A 25057-nucleotide genomic window follows, 5' to 3' on the forward strand; every position below is an offset into this window, starting at 1 on the left:
ATTTGGATTTAAAACAAAAGTATTGGTGGAATGGAATGAAGTCGGACATTGCCCAGTTCGTTGCCCATTACGATACATGCCAAAGGATCAAGGCTAAGCACCAAAATCCAGCAAGATTACTACAACCCCTGCCTATCCCAGTTTGGAAATGGGATGAGATAGGAATGGATTTTGTGGTAGGATTGCCCAAGACCCAGAAAGGGTATGACTTCATTTGGGTAATAGTGGACCGGCTCACCAAGGTCGCTCACTTCCTACCCATACGGACCAACTATGGAGGAGAAAAGCTAGCCCATCTCTATGTGGATAATATAGTAAAGCTGCACGGTGTACCTAGTAGAATCGTTTCAGATCGAGGGACCCAGTTCACCTCCAAGTTTTGGAAAAGTTTGCATAAGGCCATAGGGACTAAATTGGATTTTAGTTCGGCCTATCACCCGCAGACTGATGGTCAGACTGAAAGGGTAAACCAACTTATGGAGGATATATTAAGGGCATGTGTCCTTACCTATGGTAAAAATTGGGAGCAGAGTTTGCCCTATGCGGAGTTATCATACAACAACAGTTATCAAGAAAGTTTAGGTATGTCACCGTTTGAGGCTCTCTATGGGAGAAAGTGCAGAACCTCTCTGATGTGGTCAGAAGTAGGAGAGCGTTCAGTAGTCGGACCAGCCCTCATAAAGGAAGCAGAAGAAAGAGTAGCAGAAATCCGCGAAAAGTTGAAAGCAGCCCAGTCCAGACAAAAGAGCTACGCGGATAAGAAGAGACGAGAAATAAGTTTCAATCCAGGAGACTTCGTCTATCTTAAGGTTTCACCTATTCGAGGGACCCGAAGGTTTCAAGTACACGGAAAGTTAGCCCCTCGGTACATTGGACCGTACCAAGTGCTAAAGAAAGTCGGAAAAGTAGACTACCGACTCCAACTACCAGAAGGAATGTCAGACATAAACCCAGTGTTCCATGTCTCTCAATTAAGAAGGTGTTTGAGGGTACCCGAAACAGAACACGTGTGTTGGCGCTCCTTAAGTACCCGTTTTATCCCTTGTTTATCCTTGATAATGGCATGAATTCAATATCAAAATCACTAACCGTCCTAACCCCGGCCTAATTATTGGTCATTTTCACGTTTGCACATATATTTTGGAGGAACTTCATTTTTGTAGGTTTTTGGCCTATTTTAGAGCATGAAATGACGAGGCCCGTGATCGAGCGCTAACACGGAGAAAGACGAAGGCCAAAGCCCAAAGGAAGGACCAAAGCCCATGTTGATTCGAAGCACATTCATGCACATCCATCCTCCAAGAGAGCCCAAAGGACCGAACCCACGAAGATGAGATCAAGATACTTCGGGATTAAGCAAAGCAAATGAAGATTTAAGGAAGGATTCCCTATCCTATCCTTTCCTCGAAGATATCTCCAAGATAACAATGTCCAAAGGGGTGCAATCGTGAAGGACAAAAACTCTAGAAGATGCGAGGAGTCCACACGCCAAAAATGAGACTGAGGCGAGACCGAAAAGGGGTAGGCCGGCTGGCCTAGGCCCATGGGGCCGGCCGGCCCAGCCCTTTTCTGAGGCGGTTTGCTTTCCCCTTCGACCGGTGGCTTCCTCGGCTTATAAATAGCTCGCACCTTATTCAACTCGAAGCATCCATCCAACCAGAACTCGACGAAAACCTAGGGCCAAGACCGGAGGGAGACGACGGCCGCCGCAAGTCTTCGAAGTTGTTTAGGAGATGGCTTAGGCCATCCCTAGCCGCCATGGCCTCCCTGCGTGGTTGTGTCATGGTGGAGTTCATGAGCTAGTTGGAGTCGTCAATGGTGTATACGCGGTGGTGGCGATCCAAACAAATCTATTATGTGAGTAATGTCTTCATGTCATCCGATCTATTTAGCGATCATGTCTCTCCTCTTTCGATTTCGTTCTTGCTTTGGGTGTGCTTATTCCTAGATCTATTCTCGAGATAGATTGCATGGGGTGTTCTTGTAGCTATGGTGGCTAGGAGTTCATACCGGATCTACCCAAAGGGGGTTCGACTTGCTTCAGGGTATCCCGTTGAAAAGGGGGGCGTCGTGACAGGCCGTCTCCATAGAGTAGGTTGGGTATCGAGGGATCGGATTGGAGGTTTTGATTTAAAGAGGCTTTGGATGAGATGCATGTTGAGCTTACTCGTTTAGCTAGAACTACAACTAGAATGCGTGTGATAGGTTTAGTCATGCATTCGGTCATGCTTTATCCTTACCGATGTTCATGGATGAGATCAACCTTCGTACATCACTCATATCTATCAAAGGTTCACATTTTATATGCAATTAATGCTTCATGTTAGGATAGATCCGCTAGATTAGATGGAAAACCCTAGTAAGTTCATTGTCGATCCACGTATTGATAAACCTTGGGGGAATACTCTAAGGGAAAAGCTACCACGAACCGTGCGCTTGCGGTATACAAATCGGAGGTGTTAGTGAACGTCAACAAGCTTTTCTGGCGCCGTTGCCGGGGATCAGCAACTCGAACCCTAGGGCGATCTATCTAATTTTTTGGACTAACCCTAAATTTTATTATTGCATATACCCTTGTTTTCTTGTTCGTGTCCTTGAAAGCAGGTGGAAAAAGCTAGACACCAAACTTGGGCTTCGAGATGTCCACAACCCGCTCCAACAAACTTCGACAATCGACGACAAGACGATCGAGGAGTTCTCGACATCAACATCGAAAACCCTAGATCCACTTCGACAAGATGTGAATAACATCAAGTTTCGCTCTTTAGTGGTAGGTGCTAACTTTTGTTAGTGGCCCAGCATCCGCTATCGAGTCCCCACTCCCTAAAGCAAAAGATGATAAATAAGGTACGCCGCCGTGTCAATTGATTTTAAAGACTAATGTTTTTGGGAAGATTTGTTTGCTCAAGCAATAGGTATGAAGCATGTCCGAAAAGAAAATCGTGCGATTGGATCATCATCATCTATGAAGTGTCGCTGTTGTGATGAGTTTTTCGTCCAAGGTCAGATATGTGCCATGAGGAAATAATAGATTATTATGAAGTTTCGTCAAGTCTTATTTCCAACGCATCAAAAATCGTTAAGTTTGGAGATCGGTGTGAAGAGTTATGGAAAGATCTTTCAACGCTGCGCGTTCTGAAATCTCTCGGGACGAAGCGTAGCGCCGGAGTAAAACAAGCATAACTTTTTCATCCGAGGTCCAATTTGGGTAAATGACCACTTGTTGGAAACATGATTTGATACACCTCACAACGAGCTTGGAGTTTGGTACATGTTCTGCACTGGACAAAGGAGCAATTCAACGAAGAAAGGTGCAGCAGCAAACAACGGAGAAAGTGATAACGATGTCAAAGGATGATTGGAAGGCCGAGTGCACAAAAGATGATGATTTGAAGTTGACCAAAGCTGGAGGTAACAAGATTAGAAGAATCATGACACCACCTATCTTCTCCAGTGGGATGCTCGATATACTTCTAGTCGAGTGATGCTATCAAGGAAGAAAACCGCTCAGATCATCAACACAAAGCACGGGAGCCTCCACTAATCCCGATACCTTGGGTAAAGCAAGAATCATGGAGAAGACACATCATTGAAGCCATGCTATGTGCTGGTAAATCAATGGTGATGACCTTGAAGCCAAGGATGCACGACAAGACGCTCCAAAGAACACATGATTGAGATCATTGACATCTTCGGATGAATTCACAAGAAGATACTATTCTCATCAATATTCTGCTCGACCTCAGAAGAAAATTGCAGTATATTTTTGGATATTCAAAAGCTCCATGAAGTTCCAATTCCAACGAATCAAGAATGAAGTCAATCGAAGTTTCCCACAAGAAGTTATGGCCAAAACATCAAAAGTCGTGCAATCTGAAATTTTCTGGACAGCACGCAGCGCTAAAGTAAAACGGTCATAACTCTCTCGTTTGGACTCCGTTTAAAGCGAGTGACCACTCGTTGGAAATGTAATTTTCTAAAATTTTCAATAGATCTATATTTTGGTATATGTTCTGTTGAGTGTACAGGATAGATTCTACGAAGAAGAGGCAGGAGCAACGCGATGAGAACAAGATAGAAAAGATGACGATGACAACAATGAAGAGGAGCTTGGGCGATGTTTTCATCAAGCGTACATGATAAAATTCAGAGGCTTGGAGCAGAGGAAGAACCCCAATGACATTGGCAAAATTAAGGCATAAGCGGTCGACCTTAGACAAATGAAGATGTTGCAAACAAACCACGACGGATTACAAGAGCGCAACATTCAACACATGGAGACGTGAGAAGCAAATCACGACGGACCACGAAGAGTGCATCAAGATGACATCTCGCACAAAGCACCACGACTCCAATGAGTATGAAAAAGCTCCGAGGCTAAGGTATACACTGAATTCTCAAGCTTCTATTGGTTTTGTTGATAATCTTTAAAAATCACATGCTCGAACTGATAGTCGGAATGAAAGTTTAAATTCTATGCCTTGTTCTTTTCATGATGATAGGCTAGAGTTTCTTGAGAAGGTTGATTTCATGCTTAAAGAACCTTTGCCTAATAATGAGCTCCGCGCTATGCAAGAAACACATGCTGCATTTAATTACACCATGTCTTGTTGATGAAAATTAATTGAGGATGTGATTATGTTGCATATGTTTACAAATAATTGCAAATCTCGATCTTGCTTTGCGCTTGGTCAAGCTCATGACCCTAAAAGAGCACATGTCGGGAGAAGCCCCGAATTTCACTGACCATGCAGGACAAGAAACTCAAATGATGAGGAGGGAAACTGTGCCCAAAATTTTGAACACCATCATCAACATCTTCAAGTTTCAAGAACGGACGTCGCTAAGCCTCATCAATTTTGTGCGCAAGTCCTGAGATTTACAATACAAGAAAGTTGAATATTCAGGATCTCCATCAAGTCCTCAGTTCAACGCATCGATGATCAATACAATTGAAGACCGACGGGAGGAGCTATGTCTCAAACATCGGAGATGCACGTGCTGAAATCAGCACGGGGCAGATTGCAGTGACGGGAAAAAGGGGGCATAACTGCCTCAATTGGAATGCGTTTTGGGTAAATAAAGACTTGTTGGAAAGAAGATTTCGTGCACCTTGCATTGGATCAATTGGTTGGTGCAACTTCCAATCTGGACAGAGAGGAAAATCCGTGAAAAGAAAGGTAGCGATGAAGGACAACAAAGAAGGAGGTGACGATGATGTGAGAGACGATTGGGCAAGTTTTCCATTAAGCGTGATTGATCATGTCCAACATGGGAAATGGAATAAGAGCTGCATGGAACACCTTCACCTCTTGCATGAAGGACCATGGCTTCGCATCAATGAGAAGGTATGTGAGAAAGTTGAGCTCTATGACTTTAAATGAAGCGCTTTGCGGGAGGCAACCCGATCTTTTATTTTATATATTAATATGACCGTCTACATTGCACTCTTTAATCGGAATATCAAGTAACATTGTACCATTGCTCTAATAAAAACCACAACTTCATGTTGTTCATTCTAAATGTTATTGAGGGAGCACTTTATTATTTGATCTTGGGAAACTTGTAGACCTTTTTGTGTGCCTATTAGTGTTTAGAGTCTTTTTCTTTGTGTCCCTTTTAGAGAGATTTATGAAGCATTGCACCACCCTTTGATTCTAAACTTGTGGCTAGTTAACTTAGGCTAACTTTTTGTTTTGTTTTAGACCACCTCTTCATGTCATATCATTTTATTCACTCACCCCGTGTTGCATTGCATACCATGTTGTTCGTCTCACCCTTGCATTGCATTGCATGTTGCATTTAAAAAAAAACCTTTTCTAAAAAACATTGACTAGCCTCGCTTTTGAGATCCTAAAACCCTTAGGAAAACCACTCATAGAGCAATCCTAAAACCATAGGGTATGTTTTTCATTCAAAAAAAATCTAACTTTTGTTTCTCTCTATTTTTTTTTGAAACCACCTTAGATAGAATTTCTATACCCAACACTCTCTCTCTTCAAAATTTTTGTTTTAAGCCAAAAATATAGGAAACCCATAAACCTACATCTAAAACCTTGTTAGCTCGGTTGCTTGATCCTTTTTCGATAAATAACCCTTTCATTGACAAAAGCCTCACTTCTTATGAAGTGCCGCGAAGGCTTTTTGTCACTCTTAGCAATTGTTTTTGAATAAGGTAGTTGCGGAACAACATCGAAAGGTCCTTTCAACCTTGCTAACACTTGTTTTTTACTAACTTTGCATTTGTACTTTGCGTCCATTCCATTGTTTATGCACTCATTTTGCTAGCCTGGTCTCAACTTTATTGATGTATGCTTTCCTATCCATGTAATGCTTATCATGATAGCATTTTCCTTTTTGCAATCTTGTGTAAACATGGTATTTAGACATGATTGAAGACCATCATCATTTAGTTACCAAGCTATGAGGTTGCATTTGGTTGGTTTATAAGCTTTGCAATGCGCTTTATTTTTTTTTCTTGTGCTATGAAGGCCTATTGATCTTGGGATAGACATGGTGTTTTGACCTTGGTTAAATAAGTCTTTGTGGCTATGGAGAAGTTTGGCAATCTAGTTGTAAACATGGTGTTTAGAACTAGGTGTAAACATTGTCTTTGTTTATATACCTTCCTCTCATTTGCATTTACACTAGCACACACGTACACTCACTAGTTTCGCTAAGCTAACTTTGCCACATTTTGAGATTTTAGGAATGATAGGTTTGTTGGCATTTGTTTCTACTTCCGACCGTCACCCCGGGGGTAGTGTGTGTTTAAAATGTTTTGCAAGCATGACAAAGTGTTCCCGTGAATTCGTGATCAAAGAAGAAATCAAATTCGTCAATATCTCCAAAGTTCGAGAGCAAGCCCCACTTTTTTCATCAAATTTTGCACATGGACAGAGGCGTACAAGGAATAAAAAGTGGATATTCAGATGCTCCATGAAATTCCCGTTCCAACGCATCCAAGATCAATGAATTTGAAGACCCGTACAAGGAGATATGGCAAAAACTTTGGACGTTGCGCGTTCTGAAATTCGTCGGGACAGATTGCAGCGCTGGGATAAAATGGACATAACTCTATTGTTCGTAATCAATTTTCAGTACAGGTTCTGTTCTAGAAATTGAAAGAAAAATTTGTGAAGATGAGGCAGCAATGAGACAATGAGGAATTGAAGGTGGCGACGACGACGTGAAGCAATGATTGGGACCATGACTTAGTACAAGAAGAAGTTGAAAGAAATTGAGGCAACAAAGGTGAAGACACATTGAAGATGATATTCATACACATGAGGGAAGGACTTCAAGAATTTCAAGATGGTCCATCTTTTCCTTCCACGCCTAGCATCATGCTAAGCATGGGGGAGGATTTCGTGGACAAGGAAGAAAGATCTCATGGAGTAAGATAATAACGGTTGCCACAAGATGTTCATGATTCTTCTTCCATGCTTAGCACAATGCTTAAGTATGGGGGAGGCCGCGCTACACTTCATTACGAGCATCGAGAAGGACGGTAATTCTTCCTCAACTCTCTCTTTTTTCTAAATGCTTGTACATATATGCCTTCAACCATAGATGCAACCTTTGTATATATCTCTCAACCTATCACATGGCTTCTAGGAGGACAACCTAGTTTTGTTTTTGTTTTCAATAAGTGTAGGATCACCATCACTTTGTGCTCACCACATTGATACATTTTGGCAATGCCTTATGCTTATGGAAAAATGATGAAAGTTGCTGCTTTGTTTTATCTACGCTATGTTGTATGTGACTTGACCATTTGCTCTCAATTAAATGGAATTAAAATGATTAAATACCGGCTCTTTTATTTGTGGAGGTTAAATGACTAAATTCTAAACCCACATATTCTATGTTGCTCTTTGATTTAAGTCTACCGATGACCTTACACCTTGTGTTGTTTAATTTGAAAACTTAATTCCTATGCTATCTACATTTGTGAATCTCTTGCAAAGTTCTACCTACCAAAGCCTATAGAAGCATATTCTTTTATGATGAAACCTTTAGATTGCAAACTTATATTTTGATGAGTTGGATTAAGATTGATTTCTTTGGTACGAGACTAAGAAGCTGGTCATTCCGTTTTTTTTGTGTAACCTTCTTTTTGCTAGCCTATTTATCCATGCATTGTGAGTTTCTACTTCGGGAATTTTACAAACCTCGCTGGATATCCACCCTAAACCAAAAATATCTTTTTGTGATTACCTCCTTGACCACAACCCACTTTGAGTATGGATTATCATTTCGACGGAATCAAAAGAATCAAGGGCATCATATAAAGAAAAGTTTTGGGAGACAAGGCTCCCTGAGATTCAAGTGGTTCTACAAAGAAGGTGAATTTGAGATACTTACCCTAGCTAGTTGGTTCTCCCACTATTCATACTCGAGGACGAGCATTCGTTCAAGCATGGGGGGATAGCTGGGTAAGTATTCTATGCTATCAAAAGTTCTAAGGAGCAAAAAGAAAGAAAAAAAAGAAAAATGAAAAAAGGGGAGAAAAGAAAAAAAAGAGAGAAGAATAAAATGCTCCTTAGTTATTTTTGGTTTCATTAATTTTCCAAGTTACTTTGAAGAAATATTCCATACTCAAATCTTCCAACCATGTGCAATCCGATAACGAGAACTTCATTTGTGTCTCGGGATCATCCATTTGCCACTTGCACATGTCTTAGGTCATGCTTTATCCTTACCAATGTTCATGGATGAGATCAACCTTCGTACATCACTCATATCTATCAAAGGTTCACCTTTTATATGCAATTAATCCTTCATGTTAGGATAGATCCGCTAGATTAGATGGAAAACCCTAGTAAGTTCATTGTCGATCCACGTATTGATAAACCTTGGGGGAATACTCTAAGGGAAAAGCTACCACGAACCGTGCGCTTGCGGTATACAAATTGGAGGCGTTAGTGAACGTCAACAACGTGCCAGTAGAGGCAATAGATTTGCAGCCAGACCTGCAATATCAGGAGATACCGATCAAAATTCTGGACACTATCACAAAAAGAACAAGGAACTCAGAAGTACGGATCTGCATAGTACAATGGAGTAGACACGGAGTAGAAGAATCTACGTGGGAACGCGAAGATGCTCTGAAGAATGAGTTTCCCCATCTCTTTAAGAACTAGCCGAATCTCGAGGACGAGATTCATTTTAAGTGGTGTAGGTTTGAAACATCCCGAAAATTCACCCAAAGAAATTACTCGCTAAAAATGAATTTTGAAATTATTTTAAAGTTTGTTTCGTCGCTGAGCTTAAATCGTCCTGAATCCCCAGAAACCTTTCCCGGTGATCCGCCGTCCCGACACCAGTACCAATTATCATCCCATCTCCCTATTCTTCCTCGTTCCACACAACGCGCTGCGAGTCGCCCGACTGGCGTGCGTGCTCGTCCAGCCCCGCGATCGCCGGCGCGATCTCCCTTTCTCTCTCTCCTTTTCTTTTTCCTTTTCCCTTTTCTTTTTTCCCTCCTTCTCCTTTCTTCCTCCCTCTCCCTCACCGCCGCGCTCGGCCGCGCGCAGAGCAGCTCGGCGCCAGTGCCGAGCCTCCCCTGAACGCACCTCCCCCGCTCGTGGCCGCTCTCTGCTTGCCCCGTCCCATCACGCCGGCACCGCCGTGCCCCCCATGCCCGCCTCGACGCTCGTGCACTCGCACCGCCGGGAACAGAGCCAAGTACGGCGCCCTGCCTCCGCCACCGGCCGCTCCTGTGCTCGCACGCGCGCACTGCACCCACGCGCTCCACGCGCTTGCAGTGCCCGGCGCGCCGCTCGCCGTTGCCCGAGCCATCTTGTCGTCCTGTGCCGGCCTTGCCGCCAGCGTCGCCGCGCCACGACACCGAGTGCCATTAAAGCTGCCCCGCCGATCTCACCGGCCACCACCGCTCCACCGCCTCTCTCGGCCTATAAATAACCCCCTCCGCCGAGCTCTCCACCACCACAAACCTCACCGCCGCCGCTAGCCCCCTCTCCAGCTCCCTAACACCGCCGCCACCACCATTGCCGCCCACCTCCGCCAGCCACCGCGGAGCCGCCTCCTCGCGCCACCCCTGCCCGAGGTAAGGAGGGGAAAAGAACCTCCTTGCCTCCCTCTCCCTTTTCCCCCTAGCGCCAGCCACCGCCGAACCCTGCAGCGCCGCCACCACGGCCACCGCCGCCCGCCGCAGCCCGCCACTGTGGCCACGCCTCCACAGGCTGCCTCCACCCAAATTAGATGAGGGAATCGAACCCCCGGGCTCCCCTCTCCCTTTTCCCCCTCCCTTCGGCCGCCGCCGTGCCTAGGGCCGCCGGTGCCCCGCGCCCCCTCCCCTGTTTTTCGGTCGGGAGGGAGGAGGAAGAAGACAAGGAAATTTTACCCATACCCCCTGCCCTTTTCCCTTTTCCATTAAGAGCCCCTCCTCTCTATGTTTATTTCCAAAAGAAACTCCTTTTGTTATTCTTTTTCCAAAACCAATCCTTCCACCATATAAATGTATTTATAAATATACCCCTGCCTCTTTCCAGAGTAGCCCAAATATTTTCCAAAATTCTATTCAAGTCCTTTCACTCCTGAGAATATTTACAAAAAGGCCCTTGAACCCCCGTTCAGCCCCTAAACCTCTCTTTAACCTATCATTTCATGCGTCAACCATTCCCCGAATTGGCCTTAAACTTTACCACGCCACTTCTAACATAATTTCGGCTGTGCCATTAGAAAACCACTCAAAAATATTACTCCTATCTCCGTATCTTAATTGTTTCCGATTCGAGCTCAACGATAAAACCTTTATTTCTCTTTCTTCATTGTGTGCTTGTTTGTGTGCGTCGTAGATCACAGTGTGAACGAGGGAGAACCCGTCAACGAGCAGTACCGCGAGCAAGTGTGCGAGGATCAGTACTGCAACCCCGAACCCGAAGAACAGTACCTCGATCAGGACTTCCCGGAAGGCTTTGAGAACGGCAAGTTCAATCCCATCCTTTGATGCATGTTTTGCTCCAGTTTTATAAACACAACCCATTGGCCTGTTTTCAAAATATGATATGTTCTATTTGGATGTTAATCGCTGCTAGAATGCTTAGAACCCTTGAACGTGGTACAACTTGTTTTATAAAAGGAAAAATGTGTGAGTGTGTGGGAAGGGAAAATGCGAAAAATTTTGGAAACCAAAAGAAGGACGAGATGGATGGCACTTCTGTGTGAATTGCCAAAAGGTGTGCTCGTACCTGTGTGGTTGAGTAGGGTTGGGAGATATCCATCTTTTCACAATTAAGAACCGAGTTGATGTGTCATCTTGCCTAACTCAACTATCGTGCAAACCACTCGACCGTTGTATGTGGCAACGGCTTACCATAAACCCCACTAGTTAGTCTGATAGCCATCAGGAGAGCTGAGAGAAATGGGTGACCAAGGTGAAGGGATAAGCTCTGTGTGACTTATGCCCCGGTTAAACCTCGGTGATAGGTCAATGGCCCCTTGGTGGCTCCCATGGTGGCTAGTCAGGTCTAGCTAAGGTGGGCAATGGCTTTGTTGGGATCTGCACCGACACTAAGGTGATCGCGCTGTGGTACCCCGCTTGTGGGTAAAGTTGCACACCTCTGCAGAGTATAAAATCTATTCGAATAGCCGTGCCCAAGGTACTAGGCGAGTTATGGTTTGGTCACACAACTAGTGTTTCTTCTGGGAATGGATGGGCTGGCGTGAGTTGTTTTGGAAAAGTGTCCGGCAGCTGTGCCGTGTGCTACGGCGGATGAGGAGTCCGGTATTAATTTAAAACTTGGATCCTGTGTGGATCAACCCCACTCGGTTACAAAAGAATTGCTTTAAGAAAAATCTTTTTCAAATAAACCCATGCATAAAATTGGCTGTGGATAGGGTCACCCGTAGGAGCTCCGTATGGCGCAAGACTCTGATGACCTCTTCGTAGTGAATATCATTGTGTGGGTTTTAGTTGTTATCCTCGCGATAGTGGCGCTTCACTGCCCATTACCGCCCAGAGTTGTACGGTGATGTACCATCTGATGTAATAAATGTGTTATCAGCCCCTTGGGACTGATATTTGTATCACATTTAAGTCTTCTCTTATGAGGGGATGCTTCAAACCCGAAGGACAGTACCTCGATCAGGACTTCCCAGAAGGCTTTGTGAACAGCAAGTTCAATATTATCCTTTGATGCATATTTTATCCTAGTTTTATAAACACAACCTACTGGCCTGTTTTACAAAATTGCATATGCTTTTACTGCTAAAACACGGTTGGATAGCCACCCCTTGATTTGTTATAACCATTCGTTGACCACCTAGATTGATGTCTACATATGATTCATTCTGTGTGGATATTAATCACTGCTAGAATTGCTTAGGACCTTATACTCGTTCTACTACACATCAAATATGATTATTTATAAAATAAAATGTGTTAGATAAGTTTGTCGTAGTATTTATTGACGACATACTAATCTACTCCAAAAGTGCTCAAGAGCATGAGCAACACCTTAGAGTGGTTCTGGAAAAGCTAAGAGCACTTAAGCTATATGTCAAGTTCAGGAAGTGTGAATTCTGGCTAGAGAAAGTAGCTTTCCTTGGTCATATTTTGACCGCAGAAGGAGTAGCAGTTGACCCCGAGAAAGTTGAGGTAGTTTCCAATTGGCAGCAACCGACCAATGTTAGTGAAATCAGAAGCTTTCTTGGATTAGTTGGGTATTATCGGAGGTTCATTGAAGGATTTTCCAAGATTACCCGGCCCATGACAGAAATGCTCAAGAAGGAAAAGAAATTCACCTGGACAGAGTGATGTGAAAGTTTTCAAGAATTGAAGAGTAGGTTGACGACCGCCCCAGTGCTAACCCTACCAGATATTCATCGGGACTTTGTCATCTATTGTGATGCATCCCGACAAGGTTTAAGGTGTGTCCTTATGCAAGACGGAAAAGTAGTTTCATATGCTTCTTGTCCGCTCAAGCCTCATGAGCAAAATTACCCAACACATGATTTGGAGTTGGCAGCCGTGGTGCATGCCCTCAAAATTTGGAGGCACTACCTGAATGAAAACAAGTGCGATATATACACGGATCATAAGAGCCTGAAGTATATCTTCACCCAACCAGATCAAAACCTCAGGCAGAGAAGATGGTTAGAGCTGGTCAAAGATTATAATGTGGAAATTTATTACCACCCCGGCAAAGCTAATGTGGTAGCTGATGCCTTAAGGCGGAAACCTCACAAGCAACTTAGGCCCAAGAATGCCCCTTTACAGGAAGAAATGGCACAACTAAATATGCACATCATTCCTCAAGGATCTCACCGCAAGTTAACTATTCAGCCTACCTTGGAAGAAGAAATTAGAAAGGCCCAAGGTTCAGACCAGGATTTAATGAAAATCCGTAAGCACACGGGAGAAAATAAGGCCCCGGACTTAATGAAAATCCGTAAGTTAACATTATTATGGACGAAGCCCATAACTCGGCATACTCCATCCATCCCAGAGCTACCAAAATGTATTTGGATTTAAAACAAAATTATTGGTGGAATGGAATAAAGTCAGACATTGCCCAGTTCGTTGACCATTGCGACATATGTCAGAGGATCAAGGCTGAGCATCAGAAGCCAGCAAGGTTTCCTACAACCTTTACCTATTCCAGTTTGGAAATGGGATGAGATAGGAATGGATTTTGTGGTAGGATTGCCCAAAACCCAGAAAGGGTATGATTCCATTTGGATAATAGTGGACCGGCTCACCAAAGTCGCTCACTTCCTACCCGTACGGACCAACTATGGAGGAGAAAAGCTAGCCCAACTCTATATGGATAATATAGTAAAGCTGCATGGTGTGCCTAGTAGAATCGTTTCAGATCGAGGGACCCAATTCACCTCCAAATTTTGGAAAAGTCAGCATAAGGCCATGGGGACCAAATTGGATTTTAGTTCGGCCTATCACCCGCGGACTGATGGACAGACTGAAAGGGTAAACCAAATTATGAAGGATATGTTGAGGGCATGTGTCCTTACCTATGGTAAAGATTGGGAACAAAGTTTACCGTATGCCAAATTCTCATACAACAACAGTTATCAGGCAAGCTTAGGCATGTCGCCATTTGAGGCTCTTTATGTAAAAAAGTGTAGAACCCCTTTGATGTGGTCAGAAGTAGGAGAACGTACTCTAACCGGACCTGCTCTCATAAAAGAGGCAGAAGACCGTGTGGCTGAGATTAGAGAGAAGCTAAAAGCAGCTTAATCACGGCAGAAGAGTTATGCAGACAAACGAAGAAGAGAATTATGTTTTGAGGTTGGGGATTTTGTATACCTAAAGGTCTCTCCGATTCGAGGGACTCGAAGGTTTCAAGTTCAAGGAAAATTAGCTCCTCGGCATATTGGACCATACCAAGTAGTGAAAAGAGTTGGAGCGGTAGCATACCGTATTCAATTGCCGGAGGAAATGTCGGATATACATCCGGTATTTCATGTGTCTCAGCTCAGAAAGTGTTTGAGGGTACCTGAAGAAGAAATAGTACCAGTGGAAACAATTGATCTGCAAAAAGATCTTCGGTATCAAGAAGTGCCTGTCAAAATCTTAGACACTGTCTCAAAAAGAACAAGAAACTCAGAAGTACGGATTTGCAGAGTGCAATGGAGCAGACACGGAGTAGAAGAAGCTACGTGGGAGCGCGAAGATGCTCTGAAGAAGGAGTTTCCCCATCTCTTTAGGAACCAGCCGAATCTCGAGGACGAGATTCATTTTAAGTGGGGTAGGTTTGTAACATTCGTAAAAATTCATCCAATTAAACCACGCGCTAAAAATTATTTCAAAATCTTTTCGTCGCTGAGCTCGAACCATTTCAAATCCTTTTCCTGCCCGTGCTCCCGATCCCCCGAAATCTTTTCCGGCGATCCGCCGTTTCGACACTCGAATTCAATCCTCGTCCTTGTTTTCCTTTTTTTCGTCAAGTGTACGCTTCACTCCCAGCCGGAGCCGCTCACGACCGTCACCGGGAATCCCGCCGATGCCTCTTTCTTTTCCTTGTTCTGTGTGCATCACTTAACACCAAAGCCGCCGCGCGTGCTCGACTAGCCCTGCGGTCGCTGCCGTTAATTTTGCTGGCGCCCTGTCTCTTTCTCTTTCCCTCTTCCTCAATTTTTTCTTTTCCCTTTCCTCTTTTTCTCTATTCCTTTTTCTCTTTTTTTTTCCCTCCTCCTTTCCTCCTTCTCCATCCCTCTCTCCTTCCCATGGGCAGCATGACGCCCCGCCCCCACCGGCCACTGCCACCGCCGCTACGCGCCACCGCCCCCCCAGCTCGCCTCGGCACCCGAGCAGCATAGCACCGCCGGCCACGCGAGCTCGGAGCACACCAAGCCGAGCTCCAACGCCGCCGTACCCCCTTGCGCCCCGCCACTTGTGCATTCTTCCTCTGCGCCGCGGTCACCTCGCCATCACCTCCGCGCTGCTCCACGATGCCGCTCCGCCCCCACGCCATTGAAGGCGAGCAGCAAGCTTGTCGACCAGCCGGCCATCGCGGCCCCCTCCTCCCACCTCGCCCCGGCCTATAAATAGGCCCCTGCGCTGCTCACCATCACCACGACCGCCCTCGCCAGCGCTAGCCACCCCCCTTGCCCACAGCGCCGCCGTCCCAAGCTTCTCCGCCTGCCGCCGCCCGCCACCGTGGGCCACCCTCTACAGGCCACCTCCGCCCAAAGTAAGTGGGGGAATCGATCCACCGCGGCCTCCTCTCCCTTTTCCCCCTCCCCACTGCCGCCATCACGCCCAGGGCCGCCGGTGTGACACCTCCGGTGTTTATCACTGTTTAAACCTACAATTAATGTGAAATGACAAGTTAACCCCCCAAATTTTCAAACTACTTAAAAGTCAGAAATCCGTTTAATTAAACCAAAACGTCAACTCTCACACCTTAGCCCAAATGAACTTTTGCCCAACACAAAAGTTGTAGAGTTTGACAAGACAAACAACTTTCGTATTCAAAATTTTTCGAGTTTCCATGGAAAATTTTGAGAAAATCCTAAGTCAAAACGTTGACTCTCTCTTTCTCTCTCCACTCCCTTTCTCTCTCCCCTCTCTCTCTCCCTCACTCTCCCTCCCCTTCCCTGAGCGCGCAGGCACTCGAGCACTGAGCTCGCTGCGCCACTGCCCCCCCCCCCGTCCAAGCTGCCCAGCCATGAGTGCTCGCCTGCACACCCGCCCGCTGACCTTCCCCTCCCCCGTCCCGTCGAAGCCTGCGGCACACTGCTCCGTCGACAAGCATGCCGCAAGCGACAAACACTCGGCGACGCGCCGCGACGCCGCCGTGGAGCCCAAACGAGCCGGCCATGCCCTGCCTGAGCCGCTGACCGCGGCCAGCCTTCATTACCGCGCGCCACCGACGCCCCCAAACCTCCTCGCTGCGCCCTGACCCGCCATCAAGGCCGCTCGGCGAGCACGCCACCGCACGCCGCGCACGCGCCGCCGCTCCCTTATTCTACGCCCCCTCCTGCCGAGCTCCCTCTCCCCACTTTGCTTCGCCACCTTGTGTTCCACCATTGTCGCCGCCGAGCACCACCTCGTTGCGGAGCCCCCTTCCCCGCCCTTCCTCGCCTCCAATGGACCCCCTAGCTAGCTTCTCCTTGCCGCCGTGAAGCTCCCCGACCCCTCGACCACCCCCCAGGCCACCAGAGCGACGCCGCCCGCTGCAGCCGCCGCCGCCGCTCCCTATGCGCCGCCGGCGCGCCTGCTCCGGCCATCCCCGTCGACGACAACCCCCACCCAGAGTAGAGCTCGTTGAGTTCTCACCCCTGGACGCCATCCCCGCCGCCGGCGAGCCTCCTCCTCGCCGGGAAACACCCGCTACCGCCTCCCCTGTTCTAGCTCCGGCCAGGGGCTTATGTGCGAGCCCCCAAATCTTTCCAGGGGCCTAGATGCAAGTTTCTGTTTCCTTTTTCTTTTGTTTTGAAAAACAGCAAACTTGTAAATTCGTTTAAAAATCATAGAAAAATCAGAAAAATGCAAACTCAACTGTTCTGGAATCTATGCAAAGAGATATACAACCTTTGCTACATGCACTTTTTCATTTGCGCAATAGTTTTTGCTTCATTTAAAATACAAATAAAATATACCTTTTATTAGATCTCAAGTTACAAGCATGATCTGCTAGCCATTTTTGGTCAGTGGGTTACATGTTAGATGAATAGCCTTGTATAAAAGTTTCGTTGACAGTTGACATGCCTAGCTATCAGTTTATTTAAGTCTTGGTGTATGCCTAGGATATATAGTTTTATTTATCCAAGTTGTTATGACATGTTTCATGTGTTCAAACTTTTGGAGTACCTGTATTTTCATTCCCAGAGTCTAAAAAAAAGTTTGAGAATTTGTAGTTAAATCCAACTGGACCAAAGGATTTTTGGTGAGGATCGATACATTAAATCATGAAAAATAGTTCCTACACATGAAAAATTCTAATAATTTTTCTAGGGCTTAAATTTGAGTATATAACCATGCTGGCAAAATATGAGGCTCCGGAACTTGCTATAACAGTCTGTGGAATTTGGTTTTGATCCATGCAGCTATACATTGTGCTATTTTTCATGCCTTGTGTAATGCTTAATTAAATCTGAAATGTTTACAGTATACTTACCATAAGCTTAGGAGAACTAAGTAAAAATTTGAGCATCTTTACTTGTAGGTTTTGTTCAGTATAAATGAATTTTAATCCTAGCAGTGGCTGTTTAATGCATTTTTAATAATTAGTATGCTCAGTGAAAATAGCTGATAATTTTATGGCAAGTTTGTAATTAAGTAATTGACTCTCCATAAAAATTTCATCTTCAGAAGCTATACCCATCAGCTGTTTTAAATATTCCATGCTGGCACTTGAAAATAACTTTTCTAAAAATAACAAAACCCCCACTTACTTAATAAGAAATAGTTAATCTAGATAATACTCTATAAATGATTGCCCAAGGAGATGTAAAGAAAATATTTTACAATTCTATAGTGAATTAAATTAAGATTGTTACCATCACCACAACTCACGCATATGCATTCGTGTAGATTTGACTACTCTCGCCGACGGTACGTACGAGCTGGTGCCGGAGTCCGAGAGTGAGCAGTGTGAAGCTCAAGTTAACCTAACTGAAATCACTGAAGACCTGAACCAGAGTTCAGAAAAGCCCAAGGCTAGCTCCGCTCAGGAAGGCAAGCCCCGGAGCATGTCCTACCTATTTTAAATTTATGCAACTGTTTATATCCCTATTTTATTTGTGCATTTAAGTAGTAGGAATTGTTTGGAACGTTAGTTGCATGATCATAGGTACCTATGCTTGAACACTAGTATATGTAGGTCGCTAGTTGGCTATGCTAATGGTTCGGTAGAAGTCGAGTGATTTTCTGTCACTCGCGAGCTCATATGAGTTGAATGCTTACTACACACTGCAATATAAGGTTTACGGGCAGGGTTGTTGTACTTGTGATACCCCGTCTGTTTAGTGAAAATGGATAAGGCCGCGGTGTGTGGTAGTGGTGGTTAAGCTTTTGAACGTACTAACCACATGCCAAGAATATGGTAATCGGTAAGCTTAAGTACCTGATGGAACTGGCCGTGGAACATACTCCCCACTGTCTGGTCTTTGGTCACGCACGGGTGCAGGGCACCCTAGGGCGGTGGGCCTGTTTCATGCCCGGGGAAAAAGGGGAAAAGTCGCGTGGGTGATTTCATTCCCATGCGTGTGTTTAGGTCTGCCTGGCCAGGTTAACAAATTCGATTCAAATCGTCCGTCTCTCACGGATATTGAGACTGCTTAACCCTTTTGCCACATAGAGTAAGAAGTGGAACATTGATTATGAGGAATATGGTTGAATGATGAAAAGTAATTGTCTTTCACCATGCATGCTATTGGATAGATGCTAATGTAGAATGGTTAATCAAACTAGAACTTGAAAGCTAAAATTGGAAAATAAGGACCTACACTTTATTGCTTTTTCGGCAAAAACAAACCCTCAAGCCAAAAGCCTTGCATGTCTAGTTAGAGAGTTAAATATATCCTAGTCGGGTAAGCCTTGCTGAGTATTAGAATACTCAGCCTTGCTTGTAGCTCCACTTTGTTTTCAGGTGATACGTTTGAAGATCAGATAGCTAGTTTGACCTGGCCGTGTGTTTTACCTCCTGGTTGGTCGGTGGAGTGGGATACGACTCCGGCTAACGATGACAATGCCGAGTGATGTCATGTACGGGCTTCATCATGATATCTTATATCGTCGTTTAGTACTCGCTTTATTTTCGCTGCAGTGAACTCTGAACTACTTTCAATTTGAACTTCAAGTACCTTTCGGAGATTTCGAACTTGGTTTGTAATAATTAAGTTAAGACTCTATAATGTAATGTATCTGTGAAATGTTGTACTCTTTGGACTCACCTTCGTGTGGGTTGCATGTAAGCTTTGGGTTCGATCGATGCTCAGGTGGATTCTTCGGGACTTTACCCGACAGCCCTGCCGGATTACTCCGTTTGATGTGCGTGTTAGCCGGGATTACCTTTAAGGTGATGGTTAGCGCACTTGAGCCGGATTAATTTGGGCGGTACTGCCACAGCTGGTATCAGAGCCGAACAAAGCGCACACCCAAGAGTGCGACTAGATTTCAAAAGTTTTACTTAAAACTTAGCCACACGATCGCGTTTAGAAAATATGTTGGTTCGTTAAGGATAGTGTATAGTACGTAAAGCCCTAGGGAAAATTATGGGAGTTACTAGGTGGCTATCTAACTTATGGTTTATTTATGACTGACTTCTAGCACATTTCTTCTGTACTTTAAATTCAGTACTTTACATTGTGTAACGACGCACCTACGCTAAGGTAAGACGGTAAGGATCCTCAGTCAACTGAGAGAGTTTGACCTTCCCGTCGGTGATGCGAGCCGAACGCTGCCCTCAAGCAGTGGCTTACTTGAGGTGCTGCCAATATACCAACTATTAGTTGGCTATATTGGGAGTAAAGTATACTTAGTCAGCTGAGGGAGTCTGACCTTCCCGTCGGTGATGCGAACCGAACGCTGCGCTCAAGCAGTGGCCAACTTGAGCTGCTGCCAATATACCGACCCTCGGTCGATTATATTGGGAGTAAAAGAAACCGTAAATACGTCGCCTCGGTAGCGTATGAACACTGTCCATGCAGTGTTGGACGCATGGATGCCGCTTCTATAGTGAGAGGTAATGTATGGGGACGCTTTCATGTGTGCTGGCATGAAAGGTTCAATGATTATATATCTGTCAATTTTCTGCAGGTACACTAACTACGATTACGTAAGTTAAGAGCGGTTAGAACTCGGCTAGAAATATATAAATAGGGAGAGACGTAAATTGTGCCATGCCACCGGTGCTAACCTCGCAAGTCCAAAGCTATTTGGCAATTGTTTTCCTTGTGAGGACGATTAGGTCGTGCATGCATCATGCTTAAAAAAAATTGAAAGCCAATGAAAATAGATGTGGGTTAGTCGGGAATGTTAAGGTTTGCACGTGAGCACGGTTCATCTTCTCTCGATTAAGGTCTATCTAGAAATCTGTCATTTTCTGCTATATCCTGGAAGATGAATTTATTTGACATGGTACATGACTTTATCTGTAGAAGTTCCAGTGGATAATTTTGCTCCAAAACTTGTCTACTAGCTGCTGTTTAAATTTGAGAATTTTTCGACTAGTATACAGTGGGGTACACTGGAAACTTTGACACCCTGTTTTTCTGTCAGCTTTGAGCACCTGGGTTGCACGAATTTTTATTTCTTCCTAGAGATGTTTTATGCAGATGTGTTCAACATTAAACTTCTGCCAAATTTACTAACCGAGCTTATGTAAAAATTTGGTAATTTTAGGCTTAGTAGTTTGTCCTCAGCATTCATTTTACTAGCTCTCTGGTCCCTGAAAATTCTGGGCAGACAGCAAAGGAAAACTATAAGGATAAGACCTTCTTAGGCTCTGATCTAGCTCTTGTGTTGACTAACAAAGTTGTGCCTAAGAACCTTAGGAATGTTCCTGTAAATTTTGAGAATTTTTAGAGCTATGTGCTTTCAGTTATACTCGTTTTCGTGCACTACTCAAAATCTGTTTTAACCATCACTCACATGTGCACATCTTTTGTACAGATGGCTGCCCCTGCTCTCCTGGTGTTTGATGAGGATGGGCGTGCACACTCCGAGTGCACATATTGGCAAGGTTTTCCCTCCATTCTTTGGGAAGTGATGCGCGATGCTGGATATCCCAGTCCCCCGCGCTATGTGGGCGAGGAGTTCCTTGAGATGGGAGTCGCGCGCTGTCGCGTGCGCATGACTCATGCTCCCCACCCTTTTCCCGCTAACTGGGCTTCCTTAGAGCTGGGGGTAGTTGGACACCGTCTGGTTGACACTTGGGAAATTGCAGCCATGACAGCGCTCAATAAGTTTTGCGAAAAGAATTATGCAGCTGTCACCTAGCCCCTTTTGGCCTCTTCCCAGCAGAGCAGCCCAATGACTCTAACTGGCTTAGTCGGGTCGGACACACTGGGTACCTTCAGCAGAACAGAGCTGCAGAGACTATCTCCATGTCAGTGAAGTGCATGAATGTACTTTGTCGCTTGCAGAACTTACAGGCCAAAGCCATGGCCCAGATCATTGCTTCTGCACGGACCAGCCATGAGATAGTGATTGCTAAGAACGAGCAGATCAGGGATCTTGATGCCCATGTTGGCCAACTTGAGGGTCTAGTTGAGGAGCGTGATGTTCTCTTGGACGGGAGGGACGCTGACTTTGCACTTCTGGAGCAGCAGTTCACCGCACAACAGGTTCAGCTGAATGATGCCTTGGATCACATTGAGATGTTGGAGGCTCAGCAAGCCCAGCCCGAGGCCATGGAGGAGGAGCCCCAGGAGGTTCAGGGTATCTCAGGTCTTGACACTACGTCTGGAGTGCCCATGCCACCACTTCTGGGAGCTCACTCACCAGTGAGGAGCGAGTCGTCAGTCAACAACCTTGACGACTTTTAGATGATGTCTTAAGTAGTCTTTCGCGCATACTCCTCTATAGGGTAGCCTAACTTTTGGACAGTGATGGAATAGGCTAACTAAGAGTTGAGTACCTTGCTTTTGTAATGAGTGCCACTCATGTGTAAAAGTACCTTAATCGCTTAGGCCTTGGCTAAGAACTTGATGGATGGTTGTAATGGTTTAATTGCAGTTGAATCTATCGCTGCAGAAACTTGTCTAAATTTTTATCCATGTTTCCTTGCATTTCTGGGCTGTGTGTTGAATACCAAAGTTGTTTTGAATTTCGTGATCTAGGTGCTCACAAAAATTCAGCATCATTAGACTTGTGTGCCAAAAGTTATGGCCTGAACAGTGTAACTCGGCATGCTGAAAAGCAGATTGGACATAGAGGCAGAAATTGCATTGTTCTCCCACCTTAACTGTCGATTTAGCCTTGGAGTTGAATACCAAAGTTGTAGTATGATAAATTATCTATCTGGTGTAAAAATTTGGGCGCATTTTGATGAACAGAGTGCAAGTTATGGATTTTCTTGTAACGAACAGCGTTGCTGTCCCTGTTGTTGTCATACTCATTCCAGTTCTACTTTTCTGCGCTTACCCTTCTGTACTTTGGGGAAGTCATATGTCACCATACTAATGAGAGAATTTTCCATTCCAGATGGTGGGAGCGACACGTGACAACCCTGAGGGTTTCGGGAACGCGAATGGTAGCGGATCGCAGCAGCCGCCACCACCGCCACCCAACTTTGCGGAATATCTGGCCGCCCAAACCGAGTTACTTCGTCAACTCGTCCAGGGACAACAACAACAGCAACAGCAGCGGGGTGGACCCAATGTTCATCAACCTCAAGCTGCTGGTTACCCGGAATTCTTGGCAACTTAGCCCCCTCTATTCAACAAGACAGAAGAGCCACTGGATGCGGATGCTTGGATTCGCACAATCAAGTCCAAGTTTTCACTACTTCTGGTGCCATGCTCAGAGCAAAACAAGGCTCGCTTTGCCGCGCAATAGCTTCGCGGTTCGGCGCGTCTTTGGTGGGATAGCTACCTTGGCATGCTCCCAGCTGATCACCTTGTCACTTGGGATGAATTCAAGACTGCATTCAAGGGTCACCATATTCCAGAAGGACTCATGGAAAGGAAGCTGAATGAGTTCCTGGCTCTTACTCAAGGGACTCACACAGTTATCCAATATGCCCAAGCTTTCAACAATCTCTGTCAGTACGCGGGCTATCATGCTGACACCGATGCTAAGAAGCGTGATCGTTTTCGTAGAGGATTAAATACCAAGCTCAAGGAACGGCTAAACCCCATTAGGGTCGACACATACAATGAGCTGGTTAACCTCGCACTCACTCAAGAAGGCTGTATCATGGCTCACCATGCTGAGAAAAAGAGGAAAACGCCAGCTGGACCCTCTAGTGCGCAGCCACAAAGGTATCGCGCAGTGCAGAATGTTGCACCCCAGATTCCTCAGAAAGCCCCTCAGCCAGGGCGTTGGGTTATCAGGCCCCCACTGCAGCAGAGAGTTGCACGTTTCCCTGTTCCTCAATTAACTGGCCCAAGGCCAACTGCTCCACAGCCAGCCCGTCCCAGTGAGGGAAATCATTGCTTCAATTGTGGGAGCTCAACTCATTTCGCCCGTGAGTGCCCGCAACCCAAGTGACAAAACCAGGGCCAAGGCTCTAATCAGAACAACAAGAACAAGGGCAGAAGGCAGACTATTCAGGTCAGGCAAGGATGCATCAATTTCACCACTCTTGCAAAACTTCCTGAGGGCGCACCAGTGATGATGGGTACATTTTCTATCTACAACAAGCCTGCAGATATATTATTTGATTCTGGTGCATCACATAGCTTCATTGGTGCAAAATTTTGTGCAAAAGTGGGTTTGGATTTTATTCACACGAAAGGGTCATACATGATATCAACCCCAGGGGGTAAAATTGCTTCAAACCAAATAATACGACTTGTGCCAATCAAGTTGGGTAGCCTAATCATCAACACCGACCTTATACTCCTACCACTTGAGGGTATAGATATCATCTTGGGGATGAATTGGATGACTCAGCATGGGGTTATAATAGATATTCCCGCCAGAGCTGTTGAACTAAATTCACCAAAATATGGAGCCACTACTCTCTATTTACCATTCCGAGAGTGTGTCAATTCTTGTGCATTTGCCATGAGCGCATCCAGACTAGAAGAAATTCCTGTGGTATGCAAGTACACCGATGTTTTTTCCGGATGACTTGACAGGAATGCCACCAGATAGAGAGATTGAGTTCGTTATTGAACTACAACCAGGCACTGCCCCTATCTCAAAGAGACCATACAGAATGCCCCTAAGGAATTGGCCGAGTTAAAAATTCAACTTCAAGAGCTTCTGGACAAAGGCTTCATTCGTCCTAGTGCATCACCATGGGGTTGTCCAGCTCTCTTTGTAAAGAAAAAGGATGATAGTTTGAGGTTGTGTGTGGACTACCGACCTCTCAATGCGGTGACAATTAAAAACAAATATCCACTTCCCCGCATTGATGTTCTCTTCGATCAACTGGCTGGAGCTAGGATTTTCTCAAAGATTGATCTTCGCTCTGGCTATCATCAGATCAAGATTCGTCCATGTGATATTCCTAAAACCGCCTTCTCCACACGATATGGACTCTATGAATATTTAGTCATGTCTTTTGGTCTCACAAATGCACCTGCCTACTTCATGTATCTCATGAACTCGGTATTCATGCCTGAGCTTGACAAGTTCGTCGTGGTTTTCATTGATGACATCCTTATTTATTCCAAGAATGAGAAAGACCATGCTAATCACCTGCGCATTGTTCTCCAACGTCTTCGGGACCATTAGCTCTATGCTAAATTTTCCAAGTGTGAATTATGGCTAGATAGTGTGAAATTCTTGGGCCACACTATTTCCAGCAAAGGCATAGCTGTGAATCCTAGCCAAGTGCAAGAGGTGATGGACTGGAAGCCTCCTACCTAAAATAATCAAATTCGCAGTTTTCTTGGTTTAGCCGGATATTATCGCCGATTTATTCCGGATTTCTCCATAATTGCTAAGCCG

The sequence above is a fragment of the Panicum virgatum genome, chromosome 6N (genome assembly GCF_016808335.1).
Source record: "Panicum virgatum strain AP13 chromosome 6N, P.virgatum_v5, whole genome shotgun sequence".
Lineage (NCBI taxonomy): Eukaryota > Viridiplantae > Streptophyta > Magnoliopsida > Poales > Poaceae > Panicum > Panicum virgatum.